Source organism: Syngnathoides biaculeatus, chromosome 2 (assembly GCF_019802595.1).
Source record: "Syngnathoides biaculeatus isolate LvHL_M chromosome 2, ASM1980259v1, whole genome shotgun sequence".
In the NCBI taxonomy this organism is placed as follows: Eukaryota; Metazoa; Chordata; class Actinopteri; order Syngnathiformes; family Syngnathidae; genus Syngnathoides; species Syngnathoides biaculeatus.
Window position 1 is genome coordinate 32,818,937 of NC_084641.1, and position 21,164 is coordinate 32,840,100.

The following is a 21,164-nucleotide window of genomic DNA, read 5'->3' on the forward strand; positions in this document are numbered from 1 at the left end:
GGTACATCCTGAACTGGTTGCCAGCCAATCGCAGGGCACATTCAGACTAACAGCCGCACTCACAATCACACCTAGGGGGAATTTAGAGTGTTCAATTAAATGTTGCATCTTTTTGGGATGTGGGAGGAAACCGGAGTGCCCGGAGAAAAACCCACGCAGGGACAGGGAAAACATGCAAACTCCACACAGGCAAGTCAGGGATTGAACCCGGGACCTCAGAACTGTCAGGCCAACGTTTTACCAGCTGTTCCACCGTGCCGCCCAGTGGAAACAATCGAACATTTTTCTGTTACAGGCCATATGCTTCTTCTGGTGAGGCCTCCTTGGCCACCAGGGGGCAATACAATAGCGACATCGATACACAAAAGAAGCGTTTCACAACTGACTCAATAAGTGTCAGTAATGAACACATTAATGTTGTTTTCACAGAGGATACACCATATATGACGGTGAATATTGCCCGTCTACATGCATTGCTACTATTTTTGTTAAAATATATGTTGCTTGAGATTTAAAATGTGACTTAATGCTATTTTTTTAGCTGATCTATGGCATTTTGCATCATGTACTTGCTGTACTAAGCTAGCTAGATTCGTAAGACAAAGTTGTGTACTTTTATATCCATTTGTAATTCTTCTCTCTTTTTTGCATGTATAACGCTATCATATTTCAGCATTTTGAGATGTGCTGTTTTTAACTTTTTTTTTTTTAGTTGATACCTTATTCAGTGATAACATGGATATTTGTCTTCGAAAGGCTTCAATGGCAGTGAATGTGACAAAGTTGTTGAAGGCTCTATCCTACCTGCAACCCGAATGAGTACAAACTGCACAGAAGATGGATGCATGATACTGGTGTGAAGGTAGTAAGGTGGTTCAGCTGGTAAAGCGTTGGCCTCACAGTTCTGAGGTCCCGGGTTTAATCCCTGACCTGCCTGTGTGGAGTTTGCATGTTCTCCCCGTGCCTGCGTGGGTTTTCTTCGGGCACTCTGGTTTCCTCCCACATTCCAAAAACATGCAACATTAATTGGATATGGAACCAGTTCAGGGTATACCCCGCCTCCTGCCCGTTGACAACTGGGATAGGCTCCACCACTCCCCGCAACCCTTGTGAGGATAAGTGTCAAATATAATGGATGGATGGATACTAGTATGAAACATTTTTTTGTTTGTACAATGCAACCAGAATTAAAAAAAAGAATGGCTTTCATGAGTTCAATGCTGCCACCTACAGGCAACATTGAATAGTGCGGCTGGTCATGCGCTCTAACTCAATTACGCCACAAGGGGGCGCCCCCCCCTCTCTGCCCCTCTCGCCCTTTCTCCCTCGGTTTCTCTCTCGCTCTCTCTGGATTATTGGATGTCTACGTCTCACAGTCTGGCTCTCATTCATGTTGGCTGCTGCTCTCTGGTGCGCAGGAAGCCGTCGAGCTGAGCTTTCGGTCCGGTGGCGGTTCTGCATCCGCCAGCCATCTCGGCCGGGAATGGAAATGTCTGCACCTCTCTTACTTCCGCGACGTCTTTAATGAGTTTTTATCCAGGCACAAATAACGTTGAGGACTGTTTGAACCAGTAAGTACTCAACTTTTTCTTTTTTTGCTTTTGTTTTTATCCGCGCTTGCACCATCCACGCATCCATCTGAAGTATGCAGTTCACGATGGTTATTCAGAATTCACTGAACCTTTCCTTACTGCTGTGCTCCACTTATGTTGTCCGTGTTACTTAAAAAAAAAAAACAGGTCTGTGCAAGAGACATTCCTTTTCATCCTAACCATTTTGCGCGCATATGAAGATGAAAAAAAAAAGAGTGACTGCTCAAGTTCGGGAGTTCGCTTTACCACATCAGTGAAGGAAAAAAAAACCCTGCTTGGTTTCCTCTAGTACGTCTTCCCTCCTGTGTGGCTTATTCCCCAACGTTGCAATATTATAAATAAAATAATATGACTGACTATAATTCAAGTTCCACTTCCTGTGAGGATTTCCACGAAGGTTTGATTCCCCTGCAAAATCTCACCTCTATGCATCCACCCACGAGCCACAGCATTAGGTACATCTGCACTGTCTCATGTGATACAACAGAAAAGCTGCATTAAAGAAACTTAACCTTCCATATACTGAAATAATAATGACTGACTCCGATTGACTCTGTGCGTACGTAAATGATTTAACAACCAGTTTCCAGTATTGGAAGACCTCACATAGGAGCCAAAATATAGTAACATATCAATAGTGTGACGGAGTCCAAGCGACTTTAATTGGCAAATATTCCTAATTGGGTTCTTTAGATCACAGGTGTCAAACTCAAGGCCTGCAGGCCGAATGTGTCCTTTAGATCATTTTGGACAGCTTTCACATTTTTCTTCCCCTTGACTTCAAAATTAGTTGTCTCCTGTAAAAATTCCAATGATAAAATGCAGGAAGTAACTGTAATATGGTGGTGGTGGTGGTGGTGGTGGGGGGGATTACTAGGGTTTCTTGGTTGTAGTTTTGCATTCTGGTCAGTAAAGACACTCCACAGCTCATCTTGTGGACATCAACATTTCATTTCAAATCTCATTAATTCTGTTCCTTTTTAAATAAAAGAGAAGCAGCCTTTTGTTGCCTTGCTGAGCCAAATGTAAACCAAACCATGAGCAACATAACCCGCCACCACGGGTGTGTATGTGATTGCGTCCGTGTTTTTCTGAAGCTCTTCTCATTTTTGCTCATCTTGTGTCTCTCCAACTTGTGAGGATGTGTGATATCAGAGGGTGGCGTAAGCGTATGAATAGAAACACTTGCGACTGCACACTGAACATCACCTTAGCGTGCAAAGTCAAGTGTTGCATGGTGACATCATGATTCTGATACTCCCGTTATACTCGCTGTAGTGAGCTCAAAGTGAGTCAGGATCCGACTGTGACGTTGCGTCTGCTTCTGGCTGCCCGTAACCTAATTACCTAATTTAGTCCCGGAGTCTTTATTATTAATTTGGTCCCACTTCCTTCAAGCAGTCTGTGTCTTCGGTGCCTTCTGACTTTCAATCTTGAGTTCAAAAAGGGAGCTAAATCACAAAATCCAAATCTTAAGCATTTAGTGAAGCCTAATTAATATTTTTGGAACCTTTTTTTATGAGCAGCAGTTAAAAATTGTAAATAATAAATGCATTTTATTTTTGCCTTACCTGAAAAACTTTATAATAAAAAAGGTAGATCCAAAGATATTATGTTGTTATTTAATAGTACTGTATCATATTGCGTTGTCCCTCTTAAATAAATGGATAAATAAAATGAATACCCAAACATATAATCATTGAAATTATGGCCAAAAAAAGACGTTTTTGAGAGAAAATGTAACATTTGTGGAGTGGGGGGAATGAGGACGAGGTGAATCATTTATTCTTAAGGGGCGAGGAAACTGTCCGAATGTTCTTCACTCCCACATCAGTGTTGGGTCATTGGAGTAGTTTTCTTCTGTGGGGATGCAGCTGAACTTTCCACGGCTGATTTCATGTTGTTCGTCTTTAGAGTGCAAAGTAATCAAGGAAGAATCCGTTTCTTTCCTGCATGCTATTGACAACAGCCAACTTTGTGGCGTTCGCGCTTGTATCTGTGATGTTTATTGCCCAAGTGTTTTTTATAACGGCTTTATATAAAGGCGTTGGAAGACCGTCAATACTCAGTTTCTCTGCCTCCCTTGAAAATTACTTTGAACAAACTTTTCAGTATAGACTCGTCGCCACCTCGCCTGCCTTGTTTGGACCAAAGCACCAACTGCTTCAGATTTACTGTGTCTGTTGAAGGAGGAGGGGGGTCGGGGCTCTCCACTGACAGTCGACCATGCATCTGCGTGCCCAGAGCAGCTTCAGACTCGACTAGCGTGCGGTCCCTGCAACACGTCGCGAGATGTCATAGATGGGACGTTTTCAAATTTGACATTTAAACGTGCTGTGGGCCGCCGCAGTGCTCTTCTACTTTTGAGCTGTCAACCCACATGATGTTGCAAAACACCAGTTCAAGTCAGAATTATTACAAGACGTTGGGGAGACCCAATTTCAATGGAAACTTTTATCAACCATTCTAAATTGACCACTTCATTCCTTTAAAATGTAGGCTAGAGAGGTTAGGATAAAGGACAGGATGCACTCCTCCCCATTGAGATGTTAGTAGTGGAGCAAAGTTGAGGTAACCTGCAGCCCTCTCATCATCAGGCCTGATTACGAAATGTGAGTTTCAACAAACAAAATATTTGCTGGTGGTCTGGAATCTCAAACATTTCCAAATGGGTCTCAAAAGCGGGAGTTCTTACCATTTCTGTGTGATTGCTTAAAACATTTTGGTTAAACAGTGTAACTGTCACCAACTGCCCTACAAGGATATTCCAGTATCTTCAGTTTTCGGGTCCACATTGATCGAAATGTTTTGACATAGATTTCATCTTGGAATCATCTTCTCAGAGAGTCCAAGGTAAAATATCCCCGTTATTTTGTTGTCATCTAAACTTAAGTTGTGTATACTCATTGTCAAAAGTTGAACTTAGATTGTGTTAAAATTCCAAAAATTACATCCAGCAAAATGAACGTATTGTGCCAAATTATGCAAAAGCAATACAAAACAATAACAACAGTCCTGACACTGGGTTATTTTACACCATATCTCAAATTCAATCAAATAAGATTACCTGCTTTCTCTTGCAAATATTACGAGGCCTAAAAATATGTTGGTAGAGACCCAATACATATTATGTCCCATGTGTATTACATTAACATTTACATTCTATAATATTTCATGGACTTAACATCCACTGTCTTTTTTACTTTTCTTTTTTTATTTCTTGTGACACTAACAACATAATCCTACTTTCATGTGAAATGAACAGTAAAGAAGTGTGAGGATAAAATAAAGTACAACAAGAGCAAAAAGACACTTTTTAAGTTTTTGCTAGGATTTTGCAGCCCGGTCGAGCACATCAAACAGAGCGGCCCTATCAAAATGGTTGCTCTTGTAAGGGAGACGTTGCGCGTCGATGTGACAGCTAAGTGCAAGACCGTTTTGCTCACTTAGCTAAACAAACACTAAACACTTCCCAAGATGAAAGTTGTCGGAGAACTTTTTGACATTAGCACTTGCTCTGAAGTCACATGAAGGCTTTGTAAACCAGGTGGCACCTTTCTTGTCTTTGTGTTTGTTGGGATAATTCCACTGTTGTTTAGTCAGCGATTAAAAATAATTTTAGCACCTTTTTTTTATTTTTTTCATCAGTAGACCATACAGCTTGTGCTGCGTAGTCCTGAAGGACCAATTTAGACCGCATGCTGCTGTGCAGTCTGAACAGTTGAGGCAGCAGAATAATCAGTGCAGCGTGTGCGTGTGTGTGTAAATGCTTTGGAAACTACAGTACAGTACTGTATACAGGGATAAAATACAAATTCTCTTTATATTTACTGTGCTGCTATACAGTCCTTGACATTTCTTGGAAACATACACTTTGCCATCCCATTCTACCTTTAATAATGTTTGTTTTTACTGACAGCAAAGAATTACGTTTATTATGGTGGGTATAGTTTGTAGAAATGTACTGCAGTATACTCAGAGCTGTGCTTGTTTGTAGCGGTCATAATGTTGTGCATTTTACAATTTACACATTTCTTTTCTCTATCTCGGTAACATACCCATACTTAACATTAGGTTAGGTAGCTATTTTATTGATCCTGAAGGGAATTATTCAATGTTTAATGACATCTGATCCAAGATAGCACTTACTAAGGTTATTTATCAATGTCAGAGCAAGAAGCCTACCTTTTTTAAAGGGTAGTCGATCTCTTATATTTGCGGTAGTTGTGGTCATACAGTCGAAGTTTTTGTTGGGGCTCGAGAGGTGTCATCATTACATTCCATTTGGGTTGAGTATTATTTGACTGTATTCCAAGCTAATAATAGGGGGAATGATTTGCTAAACGTCCACACTTTTAATCTGATTATTTTAAAAGTGACGTCCATCCATCTAATCTCACAAATGCATACCATCTGGAATTCGTGCACGTCACAGGTTTTATGCCTCTGTCCTGTCTTCTTTACCTCCAAGTGCAAGAATCCAAAAAAAAAAGTGAATGGAGAAAGCATCAGTATGTCAAAGGAGCAAAACCATCGAGGAAAAGAAATGAGGCGGGAGATGGGGAGCAATGTGAGAAAGTGAAGGAAATGAGATACAGGGGTGGGGGGGGCATCTGTAAGCAGTGAGGTAGAGATGAGTGTGCTTAGAGGAGGGGAAGGAAGCACAGCGACAGTGAGTTTTGTTGAGTTTATACTGAACAAACTCCTTCTTGTTCCTATCGTTGTGATAAGAGGCTCTTGGGAACGTGAGGACAAGAAGGTGACGTGCAGTGGAAAGACTGACAGTGGTTGTGCATGCGTGATGATGTCAAGTTTTGCCACCACAACACTGAAAGGAAAGTTTATAGATGTTTTTTTTATGTGGTGCCCACCCAAAATTTGCAACAGAAAGCTAATGAAATAAGTAACATACCGCTCAAAATGAATTTTCTTGATGTTTTTGAGGAAAAAAAAGACCCCTCCTGGCAATTTCGTTGAATTTGTGAACATTTCCAGAGAATTTAAATGATCTTACAGCCCAATTGATGGCGTAAAATACTATACTTTTTACTTTACAACCAGTATTGTTGGCATTGTACTTAGTATGAGAAACTCATTTATGTCACAGGTCACATTGTAGATACGGTTATCCTTTGAGGGCTGTTGACTCACGTGAAAACTTATCAATGTTTTAAGTGCCCCATATTATTTATGTTCAAACAATAAATGTATGAATCACTCATTTTGAAATTTCGAAGTCAGGGACAATAGTTTTCTCAACTGTTATTCAAATTACTGTGAAACCAGGTCTGGTTACAAAAAATGTTTGCAAAGGCTTGATATTAATTTTGTTTGAGTATATGATGTTTGGTCCAGATTATAGCAGGCATCATGGAACTTGATGCACATGATTTTCTTTCGCAAGCCGCACGAAATGATGTGGCAGGTCAGATCTGGCCCACGGGCCTTGAGTTTGATAATGTGCTTTCGTTAGTTGCTGATTCAGTTAGCAAACAGGATCTACAATATGAACTGAAATCAACCGAAATGGGCCCTTGGGAAAGCACCGATCTGATGATAATTTTACATTTCTCTAATCCCCCTGTCAATCGTGCATGGATGTGAACAGTTTTATTCCCAGTGACTTCCACTCATTTTTCCTCACAGAATGGCTCGGACAACTTTAACATCTCTCAACCCAAACTGGCTGCACTGAACTACAACAACATCAGTGTCCAGCCAAGACTGGTATTCCTTCATTTAAACCCAAAAAGGCCTTGATCAACACAAACAGAGCAAGCACGAGTTCTTCTCACTTTGCAGTCGATGCTGCATTTGAAACATCTGCAAAAGGCCTCCTGGCACGGGCCCACTTGGCTCAGTACATGTGAACAGTTTTATTCCCAGTGACTTCCACTCATTTTTCCTCACAGAATGGCTCGGACAACTTTAACATCTCTCAACCCAAACTGGCTGCACTGAACTACAACAACATCAGTGTCCAGCCAAGACTGGTATTCCTTCATTTAAACCCAAAAAGGCCTTGATCAACACAAACAGAGCAAGCACGAGTTCTTCTCACTTTGCAGTCGATGCTGCATTTGAAACATCTGCAAAAGGCCTCCTGGCACGGGCCCACTTGGCTCAGTACATGTTGAGGATGAAATAAATGAAGGTATCATAACTGCTGAGTCAGACAAAGCTGTGACCCACCCTCCGATCATCTTGCACACAAATTGAGCCTCACCTCATTTTGTTGAGTGCTTAAAATGTGTGTGTTCTTCTGTGTATGTGTGTGGGGGGAGAACGAACGAAGAGAGGTGACTGTAAGGTTGCGTCTGACTTTGAGGAACAGGATTAGCGAACTGTGCGGTGCATCCTCTCACTCATGAAAAGTGGAGCGTGTGGGATCAGTGTATTGCACAAGGACACACAAGAAGGTGCGCTCACTAACTTCCAGAAGCAGCTGACTTCAGCGTGCATTTTTTATTTTTATTTTTGGTGTGTGCATTTGTTTTGGATTTTTGTTTTATGGTCAGAGATTGAGATGGCTCCGGGACAGACTCCTTCATTGGGCCATCTGAGAGTTCAACACAGGTGATCTTTCTTCAGCGAATCTGACATCTACGTCTCCAAGTTGCTCAAATGTAGACACCGAACCTGAACATACCTTAATAAACTGACACCCAGCGATCCTCGCGATGAAATAACTTAAGGACTTGGTACTGAGCAGCAACTAATGTACAGCAAGGCAGCGCAGGCGACGACTGGTTAGCACAGCATATGACTAGACTAGTTAGCACAGCAGATGATCGATGAGCACAGCAGAGGAGTAGTTAGCACAGCAGACGATCGGTTAGCAAAGCGGACCACCGATTAGCACAGCAGATGAATGGTCACCACAGCAGATCAATGCTATGGCCACCGAATGACTTGTGAGCACAGTTGCCTCACATTTCTGAGGAGCATGGTTCAAATATGGCCATGCCTGTGTGGAGTTTGAAAATTTTCAGTTCTGTCTTCTCTCCCCTCCCTCTCTCTTTCTCTCTGTTAAATGTTTTTAAAACATTTGTGTGGCCTCATCCTCAAAGTTCCTGTTCCTCTGTATTTTTCGGTATTGTGTGCAATTCTGTCACCTTCAAATTCCCCAACATGCCATATGAGAGCAAGGATAAAATGAAGGATATGGATGATGGAGCACATAAGCAGTGTGCAGTTGATAGTAAATGCTTCCATTTCCCCCCCTGGAAGCAAAGTGAAGGACCACAGGGTCAGAAAAATGATGAAATGTATCCAATGCACCTTGAGGTTTTCGATTTGAAAGTCTTGCGACTTGGACTTTAAAATTGGCCCATGCATCACTAACTTTACAAGCTGGTGATCCATGGGGAGCCATTGTTAGGCGACGCGGACATGGCGCTTGCAAATGGTTCAGACATGGAATTGAATGTGTCAACTTTTGCGGAAGTTCCAACAAAAGCATTTTTTTCCCAAGTGCGAGGAATGCATTCAATCATGTCTACCTAATGGTGCTTTATGTGATTTTCTTTTTTTTTTTGTTTTTTTTTTTGTTTTCCTATTCTATTTCTCTTTCTTTTTTCAGTTATGGAATTGAGTGCTATTATTTGGTGTTGAAGGTCCATTTTTGTTTCTTTATTCTCTTTTATGCTCTCGTAGTAGTATTTGTCCTATCAGACAACATGAAAGAAATGGCGGTTTAGATTTTACATTTAGCATTTTTCTTTTGCTCTTGGGTAAGACTTCTGTTTTGTGATTGCACATGTTAAGCCTCCGTAAGATCTGCGCTGCCATGTCAGATGATTCTCACATACTGTATATCAAAGAAAGAACCCAATATATTTTGAAGACTGGAGTGAGGTTTGATTTTTATCCATCCATAAGTCCTGTACCAATCATTTAGAATAAATTGTCAAATTCTTCAGTACAATTGATCAATCTATCAATAATAATACAACTTTACATATTCCTGACACTTCTTGTCAAAGCCTCTTCATCTTTTGAAAAAAAATGGAGCAAAAAGCCCCCCCCCTCCCACCCAAGAAGATAAAAGGAGAAGCAAAACTCAGATCAACCATCATTCCATCCATTTTTAGAGCCGGTTATCCCCACAACGTTTCACAGGAGTGCTAGAGCCCATCCCAGCCATCATTGGGCAGGAGGCGTGGTACCAATTGCAGGGCACATAGACGCAAGCAACCATATGCGCTCACAATCACACCTAAGGGCAATTTAGTGTCTTCAATTAATGCATGAAGATTTCAGATGCAAAAGCAGATATATCCATTTTTGTTGTTTTTGTAGATTCTTTTATTTATATACAGAAACAACAAAATTGGATGTATCTGCTTATGCGTCTGAACTCTTCACATGTCTTTGGGATGTAGGAGGAAACTGAAGTGCCCAGAGAAAATCTACACGGCACAGGGAGCAGATGCAAACACCACACAGGGGTGGCCAAGATTTGAACCCTCGGTCCTTAGAACTGTGAGGCAGACACTCTAACCAGTTGGTCACCATGAGCAACTCAGATCATTTCACTACTTTTTTCTTTGTTACAGTTTTATACCGACTTTCATCGGTGACTATTCCTTTGCAGTGCAATCATTTGTGATTCATTCATGTTTCGTGAATGGAATCTGATTCCATTTGATAAGGTAACATTTGGTCAAAGTCAGACCAGGAAGGCTGTTAATTTTGAATATGTGATTGAAAGATCTCAAACTACTTTCAGAACCTGTGCTTGTTTGTACTTTATAGTTTTTTTTTTAATCTGGGTGTTTGTGTGTGTGCAGAGCAGCACTCTTATGTCTATGTAACTTCATGAAATTGTTGATGTGGGTATAATATGTGTCTGAGTCAGCGTGTTTGTGTGTGTAGCCAGTGGGGCAGGTGGTTTGATTTTAAGCACATTCTTTTTTTTCTGGTGAACATGTAGAAAGGGAATTGTTTCAGCACATTTCATTTTTCCTGGTGGACTTGAATGGCTCCATCCTGAGTTCAAGCCGTATTTTACTAGTTGTGTAGATATACCGTGGAATATCTTGAATTCCAATCATAGCTATTGAAAAGGGTCACTCTGTCTTAGTTCGGCTTCTGGTGTGAATGTGGCCGTTAATGGCTGTTGCTTGTGAGTTTGTCAGTTTAGAGGGAAAATTGGCTGACGTCTGTTTTTTTTTTTTGGCATGCTGTCCCGCGATCAACCAAGACTGCCTCCCAATTGAAATCGACGCATTGAGCACCCATGTCTGAATGGCTGGTGTGGTTGTAACTTTGTGCATAAAACTTCATTCTGTGACTTTATGACATTTTAAACTCTGAGTATACAGAAAACAAATCTTTGCTCTTTTCTTGTATAAAGCACTGGATACCATTTTTTTTTTTTTTAGTCATGGGAAAGACCGTATTTCATACATACCAACAGTATGAATATTTTACATTTTCATTTCAATATCAATGAGAAAGCTGCCATTTTCTTTTTACACGGACACTTTTTACTCCATTGCCTAAATATCAATTGATATTGAAAATTGTCTGTCCCTCTGTGCCTGTGTACTTTCCGTTTCAATTTCTCCAGCAAACTATTTGGACCTGAATTCATTTCACAAGCATCAACATGTTGACTCCATGTTGATTGTCTGAGCTGGACTTTCAACAAAGACAGCCTGCAGAACCTTCTAACGGTCTTTCATTCTCAGTGACCCTGTTTGGGTTCTGGAAATGATTACTGTGCCATACAGACCAATCAGATAAGGCAGCAGCGAATGCAATGGGTCACGGGCAAGGGTTAGGGGTTAAATTCCTCGCTCCCTGATTAAAAGCACCCTTGACAGTGTTTCATGGTAAACTGTTACAGCTGTGTGGGAGTGCACAGAATGGAAGTGTTGCATTTGGACGGGGATGTCACATTGACTCATTTACTGTGTTGTGTCCTTTACAAGTGTTCCACAGAAACATCAAGAAGCTAACTTTTGGGTATGTTTTCTATTTACTGAAACACAGATAATTGGATTAGGGTTATCACTAATGAATCTTTTTAGAATGGATTATCCTATAGATATTTGGTTGCGTACGTGAGTAAAAAAAGCTAACATCCAACTCACTCATACATCATGTTATTTGTATAATGCACATCTAATAGCATCTTATAGTCAATCACTTGCAAATGCTCCTCTGTCACTTACAGACGCTCCTCTGTCTTTTTCTGCCATGTTTTTTTACTGGCCCAACACTGCAACTAAAGTCAGTTCAAAATAGACAGTGGCCCAAAACATGACACGCAATGTGCATTGGTTCTTGGCAGCTCAAATAAGCTTTTATTCGTATTTTTATTACCTTGAGGCAGAAATTTTTACGTCAACCAGTTTTATTTCATTTTTTCTAATTTTCAGGGTTTTGTAAATCCTGAGATACTGCAAGTCCAAATATTGCTTGTAAAATGCCTGCCAAAGCCACAAGTAGTGTTAAAACCCAGAAAAAAAGGGCTCTTTTTGCCATTCAGGAGACTGAAGAAAGTCATTTCTGCCAAAAGGCATATTGATTGGTGACAATGATCACCAAAGTCAGAGGGGACTCTGACAGATTCTGACATTTTACTGATTCTATCAATATCATAAAATCAGAAGTAAATAAACATTCAAATTTTACAAAAAGATTAGAAATGGTACAAGAAGGTGACAAAGGAGGCATACCCTTCACAACAATTGTTTTTTATGCATACAAATGACAAATGTTTAATTCTTGAAGTATCTGTGTGAATGTGCCATGAGTTTGCCTCATGCAGCTGTCATGCACTCACTCAATGTCATACCTTGGGCAGTTGTAGACCCAGCATGGACATGAACACAAGTATTTAGGCGAATATTGTTTCAATGTTTTTTGCGCTATCCCCCCCAACATTTTGTGGCCAGGATGGAGCAGTTCTGCAGAACCACAAGAAGGCTGGAGAACATGCCTCATTCATATTTGAGCCCCAGCTTGACTTCATACGCCGTGCTACCTTATCCTGTATCAACTTCAGTGCAATTATACACCGAAACAATTCTGTGTTGATGATGTGTATACTTTTAAACTGTTTAAAAGAAGCGAGTCTGTGGTGATAAGCTATATGGACTACAGTGACACGTTGGAGGGGATTATTTCTCAAACGCAATGAGTACATCAACTCTACCCTAACATCTGGTTCTGTGTGTGTGTGTGTGTGTGGGGGTGTGTTTTTGTGTGTGTGTTATCCCGAAAGCTTGGCGCTACCCTACTCCAGAAGTCCTTTAGGGAAATGAATTGGTCTGAAGTTGAGAGGGGCCAGATTAACTGATTTTATCACCACAAATGGGACTTGTTTTCAGAATCTTAGAAGATTTCCTTCTCATTTCACTCACTCTCGCTCTCTTCCTCTCTCTCTCTCTCTCTCACACACAGACATATCGTTTGCATGCGTGAGTGTGAGTCTCTCTGTTTATACTCTGTCGCCGTTTAAGGATGCATCTTTTCAGGCAGATGTTCCTAAATCGGCGTGAAACATCTGTCTTAGGCAATGGAATTCTCTTGGCTTTTTCCCCCATGATGCTAAGGCATGAGTCTGTTTCAGGTGGCAAACGATACATGAGTAGTGACATTGACTGTCCCTCTTCTTAGGTTGCTAAATCATTGTTAGACAGTGAGGAGATACATGACATGGCCATCTTGACCTGACAGAGCTTCTCACTTAGAATGAGATCTGTTAAGAATATTCTGTCAAGAATAGAGTTTTGCAATCTCACACAACCTTCTTAGTTGTGACTGCTACATTAGATATATTGGTACACACTGTAGATGCTTGCTACCAAATAAAAAGCCAAAATAAACATTTTGATTGCTGTCAGTCTTATCATGTGACGTTGTCCACATCCTGTGGAGTTTTGTCTCCTGGGTTGTAGCTGACAGCATGTTTACAGTATTAGATTGCTGCCTGAGAGCAGACATGCTGAGAGAGGTTCTCAGTCATTCTCTTGGTGTGAGCCCTTTGGATGAGCTCACGGCCCCTCTGACCTTCAGGCCCAAGGGGTGTTTCCTCCTCATGCCTGAAAGAAAACCATTTAACAGCAGAACTCCTACATGAGTTGAAACCTTGTGCGACTAAATATTTTTTCAGCAGCAGTAGGTTTTTCACGATAAATGGATGATATAACATGTGATAGTTGTTCACTCTGCAGTGCTATTTATTTGTTTTCTTGATTGGCCTTGGCATGAACCACAGAAGCTAGGAAACATTGGCAGCACCTCTGGTGTGTTGCTTTTCCCCATATGTTCACCAGCAACATTTCCCAAAATACAGATTTATGATCAAATCCTCAGCTCACCTTGTTGCTGTTTTTTGGACAATGGTAGGATGACACAGAAGGGGGTCAAAGTATTGAGACATGCCTTGTAATTCTTTATCTTACCCCTTGTATCTTCACTGTTCACTTTGTGGGAACAGTACAGGAAAGGGGGTGTTCTAGTCTAGTGCAAAAACCAACGCCCATAAACGTACATTTGGAGGCACTTTGTGTGGACGAACTAGAGATTCCTAAACTAAACCCTGTCAAACAAGTCTCAACAAATATTCTTGTGGATGCAGTGACAAGATGTGCACAGATACAGTCTTAAATGTTGTGAAAAGTCTTGTCAGAAGCGTGGAAGCTGTGAAAACTGTAAATGATGAGTTCAACTTGCTTTTCTCTTCCTGTAGGTGTAATGACCAAAAGGCTAAATATCAAAATGATGAACAGTTTCTGGGAGATCTCATATTTACCAGGACTGCTAACTCATGCAGTTCATAATTTATGAAACGCATACATCCTGCAAAATTCTGGACCACATTCCTGCCCCCGCCCATCTAAATTATTGCTGCCTTAAGGTTTAAAGGTGTGTGAATATCAGCTACAGAAAAGGAAAATATGAGGTGAATGAGTCCAAAAAGTAGCATAACAGAACGGACAGCTATAACAATGGCGTAATTCTCGGTTGTTGTTATTAGTAAACATTCATTGGCTTCAGAAATTAAATACTCAATAGTTTGGCAGCATCTTAGGTAATTCTTCTATGTTTTATTAAGTGTTACTTAGATAATAAAGTTGCCTAAAGAAAGGAATGTTATTCCAAGGATAAAGGTGTGGGGATAAGAATGCGCTGCATTTGTTTACTGCAGTGGACCAAACTTGAACTCTCGAAGATTTATTGCCTCTACCCCTCCCTGTTATCTTCTTTATTTCCAACCTCACCTTGGCAGTCAGGGCCTTGAATGTCCATCAATGAAGGTGTTTCATTACACATAAGACATTGCATTACAGCGGTGGATGAATGCCTTGAATGAATACAGTGGAACTTTAAATAGAACGAAACTCCTGCTAAAAGAGGGGAGACCTGATTATGAGGTTAACTAGCATTGATACAGTGCGGAAGGTTAAGTAAAAGCTAATGAGGAAAAATATTAATGTATAGAAAATGGGAACACTTGAAATTCAAGTTTAAAATACATTTTTAAAGGAGAAGTTCTAGCTAGGGAATTTTGGAAACAAAGTATCTGCAGGGAGCAATGAAAAGTATTTCTTAAATAAAAATACAAAGCTATTTTTGGTCGTAGGTTATTTTGTTTTTCAACCCGTGTGATTTCTATTTTAATTAAGCTCTTTTATTGAACAAAAACATATTAATGTTGAATTATAGTACAGTCTAAGCACATTTTGTTCTGAATGTGGTGCCAGGGCGGCACTGACTACCGGAGACAAATTCCTTACATATTTGGCAATGAAAGCTGATTCGGATTTTGATTCTGATTTCAATATTGCTTATGAGCCTCGCATCCCAGACTGTTTGAAAATTACAAGAGTTCTGTGCTCTTAAAGGGTTTAGTATGTTATTAATGAAAAAACAGCAGCCGACAGGGACCCATGGGTTTTTTCGACACAAAACATGATTTTGACGTATACAGCTTTTTGAACTCCCGCCATGAAAATCCTCTTGAAGGATTTTTTTTCGAGAAGAAGGTAGGGAGTGACATAAAAGACAGGACCGCCCTCAAGTGGATTAGTTTTACCTCCGGGAAGATAGCTCCTTGTAACTTCATGTTAGTCAAAATGCCGGCTCGTTGCATTGCTGGACATTGCTTGAACACTCGGGAGGACGGCTTGACCCTTCATAAGTTTGCAAGAGACCCGGTTCCTTGTGAAAAATGCATTGCACGGGTGCAGAGGACGAGAGCTTTGTTGGTTCCAAATAACAGGTAGGTGTGTATACAGCTACTAAAAAAAAAATAGTTTGGGTGGACCACGTAATCGTCTCTCTGATAGCGTAACAAAAGATCCGCGTACGAAATGCGTCGGACGGGGTCAGGCTGATTCGTCCGCTTCACCAGCGACGGCTGCGGTTCGGGCTCGCGGACGGAGGTGGCTCCGAAGAACGCTGCCACAATGCAGCACTCAGCCGCGTGCGACGACAACGCCGTAAAGCGCCCCAGATCGAATGTGTTGTTCATCACGTATTGCAGCGGCTATGAACAACCCCCTAAAGCACCACGGCTCGGCTCCATTATAAGCCACCACGGCGCCGAAAATGAGCCACACCGGCTGAGGTGCTGCGTTCGCCGGTCAAAGCTTCGGAGAAGGTTGCGCGTCGGGCTTGCGGACGCCGGCAGCTCTGAAGAATGCAGCCGACAATGCCTCACTCAGCCCCGTGCGACGACAACACAGTAAAGCGCTGTTGTTCATCGCGTAATGCGGCGGCTATGAACAACCCCCTAAAGCAGCACGACTCTGCTCTATGTTAAGGCACCTCGGAGCCGAAAATGAGCCACACCCACTGGCTGCGATGAGCCGCGATGGCTTATCTCTGCCCCGGAAGTGGATTGGACGGGGAGGGGTTTGGCCGTAATTGCATATCATCTGGCTTGAAACAATAGTGTAATACTGCCCTGGTAACTTCATTTGGTTGTGTGGTGTTCTCTTTTTCAAAAAGAGCTTCCATGTCAGAAGGGTGTGTTCGTCTCCCATAGTAGGGTGCACCGCGTGTTTTCATTGGCCAATGTCCGGGTGACTTCACGTACAGAGGATTCAGCCAATATGGCGACCACTTAGATGTCATATAATGACACTTCTGCAACTTTGCGCATGGATGACGCGCTCTCCATTCACATTTATTTTTTTGTATAGACATTGAAGTGAATAATGTTATATGTATTTTTCATTACAATATCTAATTTAGAATGTTTATTGGGAAGACACTTGACCTTCAAAGTATACATAGTGTCAATGGAGTTTTTTCACTGAATGTATAAAATAGTCGGTCAACTATCAAGTGAAACCAAATAAGTCTTTTGTGATCCGTGTGTTTTTGAAAATGTGTCTATAAGCAAGCCGTTTTACATTTTCATCCGACTATGGCGCCGCAGGAGAGTATTTGTCTTCGGCAGCTGCATGTGCTATAAGCATAGATCTGGCCACTAATTACACAATTCATAGCCTATATATCATTTGTGGCTTGGTGCCAAAATGTCACCTCAGTGAGTGAGTACGCAATTGATATGTTTACCATCTAAATGGGCACTTGGATTACTTTTTTTCAGAAAAAAAATTCAGATTAGGGAGTCAAAACCGTTCTGCCCTCGGGCGCCATGTAACTGGATGCTGTACATAGCTTGGCACACCCTAAAAGACAAGAGGGTAAGAAATTGCTCATTTGCATGATTTTTTTTTTTTAGAACCGAACCTGACTGCTTTGAAAAGATCTTTAAAAATACATAGGGTGTAATTCGAAACACTGTCGAAGACAAGCTAAGACACGTGAACTGCTTTAATTTTGCATTAAATGTGATGTTTCATGTATAAATTATTTTAATTATTTGCTGATTACACTGCAGTGATACTGTTGTAATAGTTTGTCATTCATCATAGGGAAATTAGCGAGGTCAGAGGTCAAGTTCAACTAAAGGGCGCCTGAGAGACAAGAGGTGGGTTACACCTTCTAACCCCCCCGCCCCTCAAGGCAATGGCCTTGTATAATATCAGCCCTGACAATTGTTAATCAGAACCAGCAACAGCAAGCCGCAACCTCCCACCCAATTGCAAGTTTTCTCGGCCCTCTTCCTCTGTGTCTCGACACTTGTGTCCGCGTGCCAAGTATGTGGCTCCACTTTTTATTAGCAGTGGGATTACAGCATAGGAGCGAGGCATGTTGTTCATTTAGTGTCATGTAGCAATTATATGGCATGTTTGTAGTGTAGATGAGAGGGTGTATGCTGTAAGTTTGATGCACGGTAAGAAACCACCGCATCAGAAAGTTTGCAACAGAACTGAACTATGGCGAATGACATTTTTGTTAAAAGTATTGCCAAGTCATCCAAACTGCATTTACTTTGCACTCCAGCAAATGATAAAAATGTGTCACCCATAAAAAATATGACCCTTCTTATGATATTCTTACTGGAATTAATACAATATTATCTGAGTGAGATTTTTATACAGTGCAGTACAAAAAAAGCCTTTGTTTCCTCAGCAAATCACAAGAATGTTGGATTTTTTTATGTACAAAAGGTGAAGTTCTGTGAGAAGAGGTCAAACGTTCAGATTTTACTTTCAGTTATTTACATCTAGATCTGAGACTGAATTGAGAAGTTACCATTATTTGTAAAAACAAAACTAAATGACTGTATTTATCTTATCCATTAAAATTGTATTGCACTTGGCCTCACGGGAAAGCTGGAGCCTATCCCGACTAGCTTCGGTCGAAAGGCGGACTACATACTGAATTGGTCGCTAGTCACTTGCAGGGCAGATCTCGACACCGGTAACTGAGCGGGAATGGATCCCACGGTCCCCGTAGCAAAGTACTACTACACCATTATTGATTCCCTTGTTTCCATACATATTTTCTTCAAACCATTCTTTTGTTATGTTTTGTCTTCTTTAAATGGAAATTTATAGCACATCTATGAGAATTAAACCTGTAATATAAAAGTACTGATTTCCATCCATTACTGTAAACTATTGCTGATCAAAATAGGAAGATGGAGGTGTTCCTCAATGGAGCATCAATAAATTAGGACAATATTAAATTGATTTAGTGGCCTTTACCTCATGCAAAGATACAAGAAAAGAAAATGTGGTTGGATTTAAGAGCAGCGAGGAACAGGAAGGGGTGTGATAGGTTAAACACTCTGGATTTAGTCAATCTGATTTTAACATCAGCATGAACTTTAATAAGCACTTTCATTTATATTGAAGATGCAAATGTAGCCTTTGCGAGGAGATTGATATGCATGAAGGAAAGTGTGTGTCTGTGTGTGCATGTCAGGGTCCTCTGTTCATTAGCCCAGTGTAATTGTGTTAGCAGTGTTGCTTGCAGGCCGGGAAGAAAATATCTGTGTTTAAAGGTCACATCGGAGTAGCTATGACATACGAATAGATGACACATGCATTCCAACCCCGAGACATTGTCGTACGTGCGCACACGCACACACAATTCCACCCCCCTCCCCTCCACACACACACACACACACACACACACACACACCACACACACACACACACACACACACACACACACACACACACACACACAGACACACTGTCCTCCGTTTGATGCACATGAAGACATATTTAGCCAAATTTGTGAGGATGAGTATGTGTTATGTATGCCTCATCTTGCCTGAAGGTATGCATATGTATTTGTGTGCATGTGTAGGTGTGCGAGGGCCCGATTGGAGCGACACTGTTTAATCAAGTGTAATATGACTTGGCAACTGTGTTAAGGCATCTGAAAGAGCAGTTATGTTATCTCCTCTGTGTGTGTGCGCGTGTGCGTGTGTGTGTGTTGAATCCATTGGCGTGTACGTGCTCAACAGCATTTGATCATATAATCAGATGAATGCAGGATATGCTGAAGAAAGCTCTATGTTGACATACAGGCTTTGCAAAGAGATTAGAAATAAATAGCTACCTAAATCACTGTAAAGGTACATAAATAGCTAACCTGCAGTTAAACGTCTGTTTGCCACATTGGACGCGCGTGAGCGCTGAGCAACTTAATTCTCATTGAAAACAAAGTGGGAAAAAAAAAATTTGGTTTGTAAAACTGTTGACTTAATGCGGAAATAATCTCTGTCAACGTGTGCATGTTTTTTTGTGTTAATGCTGGGTACTCGTGATGAGTCCTGCTGACGACAACTCCCGTTATTTTATTGTTACAAAGGGTTCCTGTCAGTACTGTGATCCTTTATTCTTCGTCCCCTTGCAGGGAAATTATCTTTTCCGGTCCGAGTTTGTGCTCAACTAATCGAGTAGGGGCTGGAAGACTGGAAAAATTTCCCGCTTCAAGAGAGTTCTTTGTGGGTGTTGTAGTGTGGCTGATAATTTTTGATTAAAAAAAAAAAAAATTCAGGGGTCACGAAACATCAGTCCATCCATTTTCTCTCGTGCTTGTCCTCATTTAGGTCGATTTTTTTTTTTTCTCATGCTTGTCCTCATTTACGTCGCAAGTTAGCTGGAGATGTCCCAGATGACTTTGGGGCTACAACCTGGACTGGACTGGTCACCAGCTAGCTTGAGGTTTGAATGAACAAAAGATGCATGTTTTTAGGGCTGTCACTATTGAATATTCTTTAGAATTGATTATCTTATTCACTATTCCAACAAGTGTTCAAATAATATTCCCTCCCAAAAATGTTCAATTCATTTGACTTATTTATTTACTAATACCCAACACCAAATCCATCTGCAGCAAATGTCCATGTATTCCAAGCCTCTGATGCACAGCACATATTGGTTTTGGGCATTGCAAATATGCTTTTATTAATATTTTTATTGCCTCTGGGCAGATATCTTTTCACGTCAAATTTTTTTTTTTGCAGGATTTAGCCAAATTAGGTGCCCCCAATCCCCATTGTTTTCACAATTTGAAAGAAGAACATTCAACTTTCACCAGTGGACTAAAATATTGCAGCATCTGGACCTAAAACATAAATAGGCCCAAGGTAAGGTAATGAAAAAAGACAAAACCTGATTTTAGTCATATTTACTCAGACAGTGAACCCCTGACATATGTGGGGAATAGGGAGTGTGAAAATCTGCGGATATTTGAAACCCATTACAACTGCATTGAAATTGAAAAAAACGTTTTTAATAGGAGGGGAAAAAAAACAACCATCAAAAAAGTGAAAAATATTTCAGAAAAAAAAGGAAAAACAATCCACAGTGAGCTGTGTTTATAGGTGCCGAACTCCATTCCACTGTGTTATTCTATATTCCCCATTGAAATGAAGTGAAAGACCCTGTTCCACACACACAGCTATAATTTTTTGGGTCACATTTTAACAAAGACAAATAGGACTGTATTGTAAAATATAATATTAAAAGAGAATATAAAGAAATTAAGTGGTTCTAACATGCGTAATTAAACCATCTGACACAAGACGGCTGAGGTCAAAACTGGGACAAGTATGTTTTTTTCCGGTAATTTATAACAGATGTAACAATACGTCCTCTGCAGAGGAGATCACTTAATAGTTGTGGTACTTCTATCTTCTTGTACATATCAGTACGTCATCCATTTTATATCTGCAAT

At 40.8% G+C, this 21,164-nt stretch overlaps 1 protein-coding gene across 10 annotated transcripts in view; it reads left to right on the plus strand.

Annotated features, from left to right (window-relative positions):
- The first annotated feature begins 1,311 nt into the window (after positions 1-1,311).
- Positions 1,312-21,164, plus strand: part of LOC133490858 (plexin-A1-like) — a 225,093-nt gene continuing 205,240 nt past the window's right edge. For 9 of the 10 annotated variants that reach the window (XR_009792303.1, XR_009792305.1, XM_061801434.1 and 6 more), the window contains exon 1: positions 1,312-1,571. The gene's annotated coding sequence lies outside the window, so the exon portion shown is untranslated. Of the gene's footprint in view, positions 1,572-11,467; positions 11,565-21,164 lie in introns of those variants that run through there. The other variant, XM_061801447.1, reaches the window with a different exon arrangement.